General features: G+C 38.9%; 1 protein-coding gene across 1 annotated transcript in view; it reads right to left on the minus strand.

Annotated features, from left to right (window-relative positions):
- Nucleotides 1–13115, minus strand: part of LOC117983813 (uncharacterized) — a 178254-nt gene extending 165139 nt beyond the window's left edge. Inside the window, exons 1-2 of the mRNA XM_034970438.2 lie at nucleotides 12883–13115; nucleotides 1211–1245 (exon numbers count right to left, since the gene is read on the minus strand). The gene's annotated coding sequence lies outside the window, so the exon portion shown is untranslated. The remainder of the gene's footprint in view (nucleotides 1–1210; nucleotides 1246–12882) is intronic.
- Nucleotides 13116–14750: the final 1635 nt, after the last annotated feature.

The following is a 14750-nucleotide window of genomic DNA, read 5'->3' on the forward strand; positions in this document are numbered from 1 at the left end:
CATTCAGGCTTTAATAAAAAAAATAGTAGCGTTGATTCACACACGGCGGGGGAATTCAGCCTTTTGAATATTTTATGAAATATTCACGCTCTCTGCGCTCCAAATTAGGTTCTAGATCATTGTGATGTTTTAACGAACAATAAAGGCAAATTATATTTATTTAGGCCAATACATTGTGGCGGTTGCCACAATTGCAACTAGATGGCGCTATTCAATCGATTACATTTTATGACGTAGTCCCGAACAAATGTACCGCCGACAGTACTCGCACTAACGGAGTTTTCTGCAATGTGGACTATATTTAGAAGTTTCAAGATACAACCGTCGGCCCAGCTGGCGCTACCGAGCACAACCAACCGCTCGGTGGATGATCTCCCTTTGGAACGGTCGAGCCTGCACATCGCTACCGTACAACATTTTATTTGGCTATAGCTTTTGTTCATCATCATCATCATCATCAACCGATAGACGTCCACAGCTGGACATAGGTCTTTTGTAGGGACTTCCACATGTCACGGTCTTGCGCCGCCTGAATTCAGCGAGTCGTCTGATGTCGTCCGTCGACCTAGTGAGGAGTCTTCCAACGCTGCGTCTTCCAGTGCGAGGTCGCCACTCCAGCACCTTGGGGCCCCAACGTGTATCGGTTTTACGAACTATGTGCCCTGGCCATTGCCACTTCAGCTTCGCAACCCATTGAGCTATGTCGGTTACTCTAGTTCTCTTACTCCTCATTTCTCACGTTCATTTGATCACGTAGAGAAACTCCAAGCATAGCTCTCTCTCTATCGCCTTGTTATAGTGGCAATAGAAATATGCATTCTGTGAAAATTTCAATTCTCTTACTATTACAGTTCACGAGATACAGCTCACCGACAGACAGATGGACAGACGGGCGGACGGATGGACAGCGGAGGCTTAGTAATAGGATTCCGTTGGCTCCCTTCAGGTATGGAACCCTAAAAATGACGAGCGTGAATTACACACAGCATAGGGAAATTTACACAGGCTGTTGAATATTTCATGAAAAATTCACACGCTGCGCGTTTCCCCATCAAATTAGGATCATTGTGATGTTTTAGCGAACAATAAAATGTTCGTATTTATTTTAGGCCTATAGCTTTTATATGTAGATATATTTTACTCTTTTTAAGTGCTCTCTAGTGTTCTAAATATTTATTAACTATTTAAATATGTTTAAAATTAGTCATACCTGATAATTTTGTTCCACAAAGCCGATGAGCAAATCTGAAAAGAAAATACAAAATTTAAAAAAAAAAAAAAAAAATTGTTGTAGGTAAGTCCCGACAAGCATGATAAAATTACCCCCAAAAATATTTTCAAGAGTAGCTCGTCCTATAGTTGTTTTGCCCTTAGGTTTGCTTAAAAGATTAATCGCATGAACTTTTTTGAAAAAACGCGTAAGTAACGCAATTTTCCCAGCGCTTTAGACCTTCTGGAGTTAGGTTTTTCACTCGTATCATATTAATTTCATTGTCAGTTCGCGACAACAAGGACGTATGCGCCGATACATAGTGCGCCTCTACGAATTTCTGCGACAGTAATGGACATCGACCTTTAGAAGGAGATAGCAGATTTGTAGAGCGTGGTCCCTGTCGTTGAGACCGACAAAACATCATATAGGTATGAGTGACAGAGTCAACGCTCTATAAAGCCGAAATGTCATTCTAAAGGCCGATGTACATTACATGAAGTCAGTTAAGGAAAAATAGGTTATAAAATGTTATCGCACTTGTAGTTGCCGCCTTTTGAAACGGAAGTCACGTGATCTGTTGCGGGGTAGCCATCTTGAGTCGATTGTATAAATGCGGGTGGTTGGTGGTTTTTAAGGCAGTCTCGTTCCGACTCGAGACTCGACCGACTATTAAATGCTTTTTGTGTTTAGGTCGCCATCTTGGTTTAGTGGTTGCAATAGCAATTATTGTGCCCTAATCAAGTTAATATTGCAGGCAGTTAGGTTATTATAAAACTCTCGATAAGCCTCTGTGCGTATATTATGACACTACCTACTTGGTACTTTATAACATCTTGATAAAAGATGGTGGCTTCAAAAGAACTATTCTATTTGGCGACCATTTTTGACGCAAGCAATATTAAGAACGTTGCTTTCATCCGAAAAAGCATATAAGTTATTCTCAAGTCGCACCTAAAGATGTTTTAGGTACCTAGCTACTTCAATAAAAATGTAAGACTTTCTAGATATGAAATTAAGGTAATATCAAAGTATCTTATACCTACTTACCTCATACAATATTGCTGAATTCATCCTTTCGTGGCACGAAAATTGTTTACTAGACTGTAAAATCAGGCTCTACACTTCTTATCTAAGTACTAGCTTATGCTCGCGACTTCGTCCGCGTGGATTTAGGTATTTAAAATCGCGTGTCAATTCTGCTTTTCTGGGTTAAACATATCCTATCCCACTCTCCGTTTTTACAGATACCCTTAAAGCATCTACAGTACGCAGCTGAAAGTAATGTACATCGACGTTTCGAAGGAGATAGCAGATAATATGTAGAGCATTGTCGCTGTCGTTGAAACTGATAAATAGGTATGAGTGACAGAGACAACGCTCTACAAAGCCGAAATGTCATTCTAAAGGCCGATGTACATTACTTTCTGCCGCCTACTGTATGAAAAATTCTATGTAAATCTTTGTGCCCTTGTAACTTTGAAACTAAGTAAGTATTTTAATGGAAATCTGGAAAACGCAGATACGAATATACCTATTAGTTATTAGCTGGTAAGTCTATAATGTGTAGCCTGGGGCAAAATCTAGTCTCAGCATTTAGCACTGTCCATATAAATCCTCTATAGTCAAAGCATGACAGAGCCCCGAATATTCCACTAGCTAGATCCTTTGATGTTTGACTAACGTTCGACACTGTTGGAGGACATACGTGCCTGAATATTTGCTGTATTTGATTTTGAACAGCGTAAACAAAGGAGACCCCCTCACACATAATATTGCGGTTCGATTTCGACCCCTTACTTTTAAAATCTTAATCGGAGGAAACATTTCTATCGATATATACCCCAAAACAATCGCACTGGGCTAGTATAATTATGGCGGACTATTTATCCCGGAAAGTCAAAGAGTTCTTACAAGTTTTTTAAAACTTTAATCCAGGCGGACGAAGTAGCAGGCACCAGCTAGTATATAATATTTAAGATCTCACTTTTCTCACATTCATCATTATCATTAGCAACCCATCATCGGCTCACTACGGGTTGTCGGGTGTCTTCTAAGTATAGCAAATCGGTTTGGCAATTATAGTCCACCACACTAGCCAAATGCGGATTAGCAGACTTCACGCACCTTTGAGAACACTATGGACTATGGAGAACACTATGAACCTAACTTTCGGGCATGCAGGTTTCCTCTCGATGTTTTCCTTCACCGTTATAGCGAAAAAGCGAGTGATATTTAATTTCTTAAAACGCACATAACTCCGAAAAAATTTTGAGTTTCGAGCCCGGAATCGAACCCCCGACCTCCCGAATAAAAGGCGGACATCCTATCCACCAGGCTATCACGGCTTCTTATTCAAGTTTTATTGGGTAAGGCTAATTATTATAATATTCTAGTTTTACAAAGAAACTTTGACTAGAGCAGTTTTACGCTTGACTTTTTCTATTAGGTAATACCAATCGCAGAAGTTTTCTAATTTAACTTTAGAATTGAATTCATTTCCAACATGTCTAGTTCCACTGGTTGAACTTAACGATCTAGTTACCTATATATAATACGGTTTAAGTTTAAACTTTATAGCCCACGCCCGTTCGGTACCCTCATTCCGCACATTGTCTTGATTACGTGACTTTTGAGTCCACCAATCACAACAAAGCATTCTCCCCTGTCCCCCCGCCAACGTTTTACGATTTTGTTTTCGTGCAAAAACTTGTAATATATTTGCGTAATCTTGAGGTTGAATTCTCTGTGGTAATCTATACTAATATATTATAAAGAGGTTATGTTTATAAGTTTGTTTGTAGGGGGTAAACTCTGGAACTACTGAACCGATTTAGAAAATTCTTTCACCAAACTAAAATTGCCCTTTGTATTATTTTATTTAGAATAATATCTTAGGAGATATCACGAAATTAAAATGAAGGCGACGGCCGTGGCCGCGGCAGTCCGGTAGAGGCAGGAGTGTAGAAGGTAGGTAGAGAGGCGCGAGGGACGCAACGAATCGACGTGATTTTTTGCGTGGATATAGTTAAAGACCTAGTGAGTGACAAAGGCTACATTTATACCGGAAAATCAAAGATTACCCGCGGGATTTTTAAAACCTAAATCTACGCGGACGAAGTCTCGGGCATCAGCTATATGAGGATATGCCTTACTCTATGGCTTGTACACAGAATGTGATCGTATGTCACATAAGAGAGGCGTTGAAGATTAATAGCTTCCCTCTCTTAGCAATCAATTTTATTTACTCATAGTGACTTAGAACCGACTTTAACATAGTTAGATAAAGCATAGAGCAGCAGACTTTAAAGCTAAGCTTGGTACATATCTTTAACGTATTATAAATAACATAATATACTTATATCGACACCTGCGAAGAAAAACACAAAACAACACAAGCACCTACCAAGGAACCTACTAGATGGAACTATATGAAAACAGATGTCGCTATTAGATCTATGACGTAAACACGACATCCCAACAAAGTATCTACCTGGTTCCTCCTTCACCCTTCTACTATCTTACCGCAAGGCATCGCCAAGGTCTGCACCCGTACGTAGTCGAAATTTCACGGATACGAACGAAGCGATTTATCTCCTCATTTATAATCTGAACCCTGAAAGATTTGCAACACCCTTCCAGCATCAGTTTTGCCATCCAATTATAATATGGGTACCTTCAAGTCAAGAGTGAATAGGCATCTTCTAGGCAAGCGCGCTTCATCTTACGCTGCATCATCACTTGCCACCAGGTCTGATTGCAGCCAAGCGCTAGTCTATAAATTAAAAAAAATCTATGTTCCGCCGATTACATCGCACTTACGAAGTTTTAATCTCAGAAGGGTATAATATGTACAAGTTCCAAGATTTAACGATCGGACCAGCTGGCGCTCCGAGCATAGAAACCCGCTCGAGAAGGAAATCTTCCTATTGTAAGGTCGAGCATACAGCTCCCGTACAAGCTCATTTTGCGGACATTGCTACTCTAGAAATAACAACTCTCTGGATTGTGAGAAATACGTTTTCCAGGATTCCGGAGAAAATGATTCTTTATCGCTTCCCTAACTGATGGAATTCGCGAATCGCAAGTCAAAGAAATATATAAAGCAATCCGTAACTCGGATGAAAGGAAAATATCTTTGAAACTGAGAAATTAAGAAAGAAAAGACGTTTATTTATGCATTAATACTTATACTTTTTCTTACAAATTATCCGACTGCAGTAAAGTCGAAGGGAGTACGTGCATTCACATATTCACCCGAGAGAGCATAAGGAGTCTACCAATCCGCAAGTCTACCAATCCGCACATGGCCAGCGTGGTAGACTATGGCCAAAACCCTTCTCACTCTGAGAGAAGACCCGTGCTCTGTAGTGAGCCGGCGATGGGTTGATCATGATGATGATGATGAGCATGAGGAGTCGCGAGTCGGGCAGCTAGCTACCTGGTTCATAGTTTCATACAATCAGTAGGTACCTACCCTTTATTTACCTATTATTATAAATCCGAAAGTGTGTTTGATTTGTTGGTTTATTGGTTTGTTGGTTTGTCCTTTAATCACGTTGCAACGGATTGGCGTGATTTTTTGCATGGGTATAGATAAAGACCAGGAGAGTGACATAGGCTAGTTTTATCCCGGAAAATCAAAGAGTTCCCACGGGATTTTTAAAAACCTAATTCCACGCGGACGAAGTCGCGGGCAGCAGCTAATATTTTATATGTATTTCACCATCGCGGTGTTGGCCCGTTATTGACCTTTGTTATCCTTCCATCCTTCATCATGATGCTGGGAGGAACTGGAAGTTTATGAGTGTCTTGTCCCTTAATACCCTATCAACTGTTTTGATGTTTGTCAATGCTTCATTAATGGCGAGTGGCACGGCATGCCGCAATGACAAATATGTAAATGCAGTTATATTTTGTACATACAGATTCAACCTCTAAGTCGATCGTGGATTGAAGTTTGCATTTGAACTAACTGGAGAGGAAATGCTGCAACTGTATACGACTGTAGTAGACTGTAGATTTTTTTAGATTTAAGTTTATTAATAGTTTATTTGTTAACCATAGATAACCCATATTAAACCTTAAATGTTTTGACTGTAGTATGTCTTTACAATGGAACATCGCACTCGGCCTATGCCTGATGCTCGGCCAATTTTAGACTTGCCTTTACGCAAGTTTTCATTAAGATTATTATTTAATAGTAAAAACGGTGATATCGCTATGGTTAAGGTGTTTTTAGGAAAGCGCTGGGAAGCGCGCTAGGGTTATGTACGTCTCTTGACGGAAAGTGGTATGACGAATACGAGTATGTAAATGCACGGTTACGTTTTTTTTTATTCAGATACAAGTTAGCCCTTGACTGCAATCTCACCTGGTGGTAAGTGATGATGCAGTCTAAGAGGATAGCGGGCTAACCTGGAAGGGGTATGGCAGTTTTTATTAAACCCATACCCCTTTGGTTTCTACACGGCATCGTACCGGAACGCTAAATCGCTTGGCGGCACGGCTTTGCCGGTAGGGTGGTAACTAGCCAAGGCCGAAGCCTACGTACCTACATACAAAGATACCAAAATGGTATTCAACCTCTAAGTTGGCAGCAAAAATCTTTTACAAAATGTAAAATGATATTTCCGGGTTTAGAGAAATCCAATTTCTCAGAGTCAGGATTACAGCACGGATAACCGTCGCAAAGCGTTACTGTTCGGTGTGGATCGAAGATTGCATTTGATCTGACTGGAAAGGAAATGCTGCGACCGTATAGGTACGTCTATAAAGAGCATATTACAGAAAAGCCCAACGCACTCGGCCTTTGCGTTGGGCTTGGCCAATTGTAAACTTGCCTTTACGCAAGTTTAAAATTACTCATTATTTAAAAGTGAAAGTGGTGATATCGTCATAATAATAATAATAACACGTAATAATGTAGGTACACGGGCGTGAGAGCAAATAATATATGATAATAATAATAATAATGTTATTTATTTCAGGCAAATTGTACCCATATTATTACAAAGTTCAAATATAAAATTAAATTAAATTTTAGATTCTAAGTTAAAAAATCAATATTTGTTTGGTGTACTATCGTACTCTGGTGTGTTTAGTGGCAGTATTCGTGAATCGCTCTTTATATCTTCTAAACACCAAACCAGAAGGCCAAAACTTTCCATCTAAGAAGGATCCCAGTCTGCTGGCAGGTATAGTAACCTTAAACGAATTAAAAGACGTTTCTTTATTTTGTTTAAGTTGCTCGACACTGATGCATTGTTCCCCTTTGTCTGAAATATGCTCCAAGATATCATTCACGGTAACCGACTTTTTCGCTCGCAATACATAAATTGAGCACTGGGAGTCATAGTTAAGACATTGTTAGGAAACCGCTGTAAGGGCTAGGCACTTATCCTTACTAATACTTAGAATAGATCTTTAGCTTTAAAGCAAGTGGTCCTTTAGGTTGGATTTTACTCCCACGTATTAGGACTTATGACTGTTCATAATATAAAACACTATTGTTTAAAAGTTTTGTTGCTTTTAGCTCTTAGCCGGCCGTTTTAACTATACTTCTCTTGACGGCTGACTGGAGAGGAAATAGCTGTGATAGCCTAGTGGATAGGACGTCCGCCTTCTAACAAAGTGATGCTATAAGGGTTCCTTTTTTCCATTGGAGGAACGGAACCCTAAAAAAGTATCCTAGGTACGTAGCAATGTAGCATTTAATACTTTGTAAGAAAACGCCTTACACTAGACACAAAACAGAACAGCAAAAGAATTCTGTGTAAAATAAAATAAAAGATAAGTATGCTTCTTAGTACGAGATTTTATGTCTCATCAACGTTGATAGTATTCGAGTGTCGAAACACTTTACCGTTATAGTAGTATAGTAACTGCATCTTAACCTACCTTGTTTTAAAGCTCAAGTTTGTCTACACATCTACAGCCAGCAGCGCTTCAAGCGGAAACGTTGCGAAATTAAAATCAGTGCTATTGAATTTTTGACTTCAGTTCAAGGATCTTACGATCCATTTTACTTTGACGTTATTGTGTTTCGACTCTCGAATACTATCAACGTTCATCATCATCGTGTGCCTTCTTGAAACGAATGAAACGAAGTTTGGAAGTCATCATGCGAAAAGCTTCTCTATTAAAAGCCGCCTCTTTTAACTTTGGGTAACTAAGCCCTGTCCACCCCCTTATATCGTCCAACCATTTGCGTCTTTGGGGAGCCCTTTTGTCTTCAATTCTTCCTTCCAAAACTAATCTAGGAAATGAGAATTGGGCTCCTCTTTTTAAATGCCCAAAGAAAGTGAGCTTCCTTCGCATGATAATGGACATGAGTTCTCTGTCTTTGTGGACCATTTCCATTTCATCAACGTCAGTGAGAAAATCTCGTACTAAGAATACTGGAGAGTGGCAAGCGAGAGCCTTTCAACTACACTAAGTGCGCTCTAAGCCTTATTTCTGTTTTGTTTGATGCCATCTTACAGCTGATACCTGTTCATCGGGAAAGCTCGAACATTTTTTTTATTCTATTCTCACCTGTACGCTTAGTACGAGATTTTATGTCTCACCAACGTTGGATAGTACTCGAGTGTCGAAACACTTCTGTGTTATGAGTAAACTGGATCTTAACTGCTTTGTTTTAAAGCTCAAGTTTGTTTACACATCTACAGCCAGCGCTCCAAGCGGGAACGTTGCGAAATTAAAATCAGTGGCATTAAATTTTTGACTTCAATTCAAGGCTTATTAGGTCCGTTTTACTTTGACGTTATTGTGTTTCGACTCTCGAATACTATCAACGTTAGTGAGACATAAAATCTCGTACTAAGCATACTGGAGAGTGGCAAGCGAGAGCCTTTCAATTACACTAAGTGCGCTCTAAGCCTTATTTCTGTTTTGTTTGATGCCATCTTACAGCTGATACCTGTTCCACGAGAAAGCTCAAACATTCTTTTTATTCCATTCTCATCTGCTCATCTGGTGGTAAGTGATGATACAGTCTAAGATGGAAGCGGGTTAACCTGGAAGGTGTATGGCAGTTTTATTAAACCCATATGCCTACCCGTTTGGTTTCAACACGGCCGGCATCGTATCGGAACGCTAAATTGCTTGGCAGCACGGCTTTTGGGGGGTAACTAATCAAGGCCGAAGCCTCCCACCAGACCAGACCAGAGGAAATTCAGAAATCATAAAATTCCTAATATCCACAGCTGGGAATCGAACCCGGTACTTCCCACTGCGCCAGGGAGGTCGTCAAACATATTCTCATTCCTATTAAGCGTAAAAGTCTTATCTGAAAAATTGAATTATTACAGGAGAGCTGAAATAGCGTTTATTAAACGCCAAATACATCATACTTTGAAGGTTCCGTACCCGAAAAGTGCCAATGGAACCCTATTACGAAGCCTCCACTGTCCGTCCATCTGTCTGTCCGTCTGTTTGTCAGCGGCAGGCTGTATCTCATGACATGAACCTTATAATAATATATGTAGAGAATCGAAATTTTCAGTGTGTATTTTTCTATTGCCACCATAACAACAAATAATCTTGACTGACTGACTGACTGACTGATCTATCAACGCACAGCTCAAACTACTGGACGGATCGGGCTGAAATTTGGCATGCATATAGCTATTATGACGTAGGCATCCGCTAAGAAAGGATTTTTGAAAATTCAACCCCTAAAGGGGTGAAATAGGGGTTTGAAATTTGTGTAGTTCTCGCGGACGAAGTCGCGAGCATCACTGTGAGAGGAGACTCGTGCTCTGTAGTGAGCCGGTGATGGGTTGATGATGATTAAAGTAAGTAGTAGTAAGAATTAAACAAAACCGAGAGTTCTCTCACTCTAGTTCACTCTGCTACTACACAATGAACAAATGCGACAAATGCGACAACAGTGGTAGTGGCTGGAAAAAAGGTCACTTCGTTATGCCTTTGTCTAGACCTAGGCATTGTCAATGGAGAGAGCCACTCTTCTTTGTTACTTCATGTCTCAATTACTCTAGAAAATCTACATTTTGTTTTGTATCAGCAAAACAAATCTTAATTATGTATTTACTCGCTGATGCCCGCGACTTTGTACGCGTGGATTTAGGTTTTCAGAAATGGGAGCTCTTTGATTTTCCGGGATAAAAAGTAGCCTATGTCACTTTCCAGGTCCAGCTATACCCAGGAAAAAAATCACGTCGATCTCCGTTCGAACGAAATCCGTTGCTCGGTTGCGACGTGACTCGTGTCGGATTTTGACTTTTGGTACAGAGATAGCTTGCATTCCGGAGACGGACGTACATTTTAGGGTTCCGTAGCCAAATGGCAAAAACGGAACCCTTATAGATTCATCATGTCTGTCTGTCAATCTGTCCGTTCGTATGTCACAGCCACTTTTTTCCGAAACTATAAGAGCTATACTGTTGAAACTTGGTAAGTAGATGTATTGTGTAAACCGCATTAAGATTTTCACACAAAAATACAAAAAAAAAATTTGGGGGTTCCCCATACTTAGAACTGAAATTAAAAAAAGGGGACGCCTGTGAGATGCTTGCCTAGGGCGCTCGACTCGACATATAATCTGCCTCTGCACTGAATAAAAAATATACTTAGATTTTAGAAGTCGTTTGACCTCGTACTAGAAAGCTCTGGCACTCGCAAGTAAATACTAAATTCAAGAAATTGACCGATTACCTCAATTCAGTCCATTTTATCCGACCAAGAAGTCATTTATAACTGTGGACGACATAAAACAGCATTTTAAAAATCAATGTATTTTCCACACAAACGTAAAAACCAACCTTATTTTGTAGGGCACAAGGTTTAAAATACGTTTCCTGTGCATTGAACAGAACAGTAAAAGGCTTTCCAAATCTGAAGATATCGAGATATTTTTCATCTAGAAAACCTAACCTAGAAAGCTTTAGGTAAAGTGAATTAATGATTCAAGTACAGCTGTAGGTACGCGGCAGAAAATAATGAACATCGACCTGACTCGCACTTGGCCGTTTTTTTTAAATTGATTTTTTCATTACATTCCGGTAAGAAAAAGATGCGAACAATAAAATTTTGTTGCCATCGAATCAGTACTACCTACCTATAATATTATTATTATTTATTATTTATTTATTTATTATTTAATTAGAACGGCCATAAAGCCAATTACACTAATTAAACTACGAGTACAAACTAACATAAACATACATACAAAAATTGTTAAAATTATAAATTTTCACAAAAGTGCAAAATCTGACCCATGAGGTCAGCCCATTCGTCAGCATATATGTCACAGCGAGGGGACTCCTTCAGCAGCGCGTTGAGCGCAGACAAAGTGCTATTATGACGCTATTAAACTCGTAGACCAATCATATCATTTTGATGTGGTTTTACTAAAAGTAAAATAATTCATTTAATTTTTCACATCTTTTTCGTCCACACTAAATACCAGCATTAACTCATAAGAACCAATTAGGATGTAAAGCAAACAATTTTTTTTAAATATCTTTTATCACGTTTACTGAAAAAAAATTAATGGCATACACACAAATCAACATTACGACGCGTGTAGATTTGTGAATAACCTAATTTCACAAATCTTATAATTAAATCATCCTACTAATATAATAAAATATGCGCAAGTATGTCAGTTTGTTGTTTTTTCACGGTCAAATCGCTGAACTGATCTTGATGACATTTGGCACAGATTTTGGCACAGAGACCTAGTTTGCAGTCTAGACCTTTCAAAATGTTTCACATTGTTAACCATCTTTCTTCCATACACATAAAACAGTGCATACCGTGACTGACTGACTGACTGACAACGCAACGTCTAACCGGTGGTTCAGAAGAATTAAAATTTAGAGGAGAATCCCATGAATAGGTACCTATCGTCGGTTCATTACTGAGAACGGGTTTCCTGTTACAATGACAAGGGTTAAGAGTAGGTAGGTACCTTAGGGTGCACTAAAAAAGGACTAAGGAAGTGCACTTAGAAAAATTACAACTGGATTCTTAAAACATCCAAAATTACACTAACAAAGTGTCGAGAAAAAGCTTGATAATATATTCCTCTTTCAGATAGCTATTATGACGTAGGCTAAGAAAGGATTTTTAAAAATTTAACCCTTAAGGGGGTAAAATAAAATGGGGATTTGAAATTCGTGTAGTCCACGCGGACGAAGTCGCGAGTATAAGCTAGTCTAAATATAATTTGTACCTACAAGATTAGTTTAACGGATGAAAATCAAACCTAGATCGTTTTAGTTGGCAATAGACCGCTGAAAAACATAAGTACCTACCTACCTAACCCTAGAAAAACAAAACTAGGTTCCTTCTTGACTTTGTTGGAAAAAGTGTAATACTTTTGAAATATAAAATAGCTAATAGCCAAAAAACGCAAAAATCTTTCTTATCTACTAGAATTTAAAACAAAATCTTCAGCAATCATAATTTTAAACTTGAAACGGCAAACATTTTCAAAAAGAAAACTGTGAACTAAACTGTAAGTTATTATTTGACTATTACCAAAGTTTAGGTCTGAAAAAACCTAAAGTTATTTAAACGACGATGAGGCATATACCCCGCTCTGTATGAGATATGAAAATAACACGTTTTTTAGCTGACAAAAGTTAAAAATCCATCCATGCGGGCAAAGTCGCCGGTAAAAAACAGTTTAAAAATAAACTTACCGAGTCTTGAAGATTCAACGCGTGTCTTAACTAGGCTGACGCCAGTTAGCGCCCAACTGAAATATTCATAGGTTATTTTCAACTGAAATTATTGGCAACGGGCACAAAATACCCAATTTCACTTTCAACTTCACAACACAGATTAATCACGACACAAGCATCTGAAAAGTTTCGGAAGGGTGGAATTTGTATGACCGAGCTCCTGACTCGAGGCACGTCCGCTCCCGTCGACGGTCGGGACTTCACTACTGAAACTTCGCTGAAAATATTACGGTGATCTTCTGAAGTTGATTGGTGTAGCGCTGTCTTTGTCTATAGGTCGGAAAAACTGCTGAGTGCTGAAAGGAACGCCGATTCCCTATCATGGTAGAGTCTTTCATACTAAAGCACGGCAGTCGGCAACCATATTCTCTTCTACGAATTTTCTTGGACAACTTTACATAGTTTCCACTGTTTCCTGCTCTCATTGATTTATTTATTCCATTACAAGTTAGCCAGTGGCCCTACCGCGGTTGTTTGACAGCTACAATGTCACGATCGCAATCATCTCTGATTGGTTAATGCTCGCTCACTATTGGCCACATTGCATTGTTGCAACAAGAATCGCAAAATCGCAATCGCAAATTCAGCCAATCAGAACAATTGAGATTGTAATAATGATTGATGCAGGTTTTAGACAATCGCCCTACAGGTTTGTGTGGAAAAGAGAAATAATCGCTAGGTAAACCTGCCCACTCATTTTATCACTAAAACATTTATACTACATCTAGCCTTAAATTATAGTCATGGGATTTTCCACGTATTTTTAAGAGTTAGGTAATTTAGGTTAGGATATTTGGATGAAAAATCCATGTGGGCAATGTTGGTTAAAAGTCCGGATTACTTTTCCCGTCATCAAAATCAAACAAATTTTGGTTTGAATGTTAATTTATCCAACAAAAAAAATAACATAGCGAATCACTACCCTTATTATAAATGCGAAAGTGTGGTTGTTTGTTGGTTTGTTGGTTTGTTGGTTTGTCCTTCAATCAAATAGCAACGGTGCAACGGATTTGACATTTTTGCATGGGTATAGATAAAGACCTGCAGAGTGACATAGGCTACTTTTTACCCCGGAAAATCAAAGAGTTCCCACGGGATTTTTAAAAACCTAATTCCACGCGGACGAAGTCGCGGGCATCAGCTAGTTAAATAAATAATGCCTTCATAATTTGAGCCTCAATAACTCAACCGGTATAGGAGTGGACTGAAAACCGAAAGGTCGACGGTTCAAACCCCGCCCGTTGCACTATTGTCGTACCTACTCCTAGCACAAGCTTGACGCTTAATTGGAGAGGAAAGGGGAATATTAGTCATTTAAAAAATGGCTAATATTCTTTATAAAAAAAAAAAAAAAAAAAATAGGGCACATACATCATTTGTATCATTAAGGCATACCTGAGGCCTTTTGATGTTTCGCAGAGGCAACAATAACTACGTCCCTGACAAAATACCTAAAGTCGACGGAAGAAGTCGCTACTCAGAGCTGTAATCTTTACTTTGGGACCATTACAATATAACATTTCGAAAAAATACTGTGACTAAAGAAAGAAAGTCTTTGGTATTATTTATCTTGTTTAACCTGTATTATATCACAATCAAAACAAAAAAAGGAACAACTTATTACAATTTTTATAAAACCTTTTTAATAGCCTATTAGAACATCAGTACCCTTATTATAAACTAGCTTATGCTCACGACTTCGTCCGCGTGGACTACACGAATTTCATACCCCTATTTCACCCCCTTAGGGGTTGAATTTTCAAAAATCCTTTCTTAGCGGATGCCTACATCATAATAGCTATCTGCATGCAAAATTTCAACCCGAT

Source organism: Maniola hyperantus, chromosome 7 (genome assembly GCF_902806685.2).
Source record: "Maniola hyperantus chromosome 7, iAphHyp1.2, whole genome shotgun sequence".
Classification (NCBI taxonomy): domain Eukaryota; kingdom Metazoa; phylum Arthropoda; class Insecta; order Lepidoptera; family Nymphalidae; genus Maniola; species Maniola hyperantus.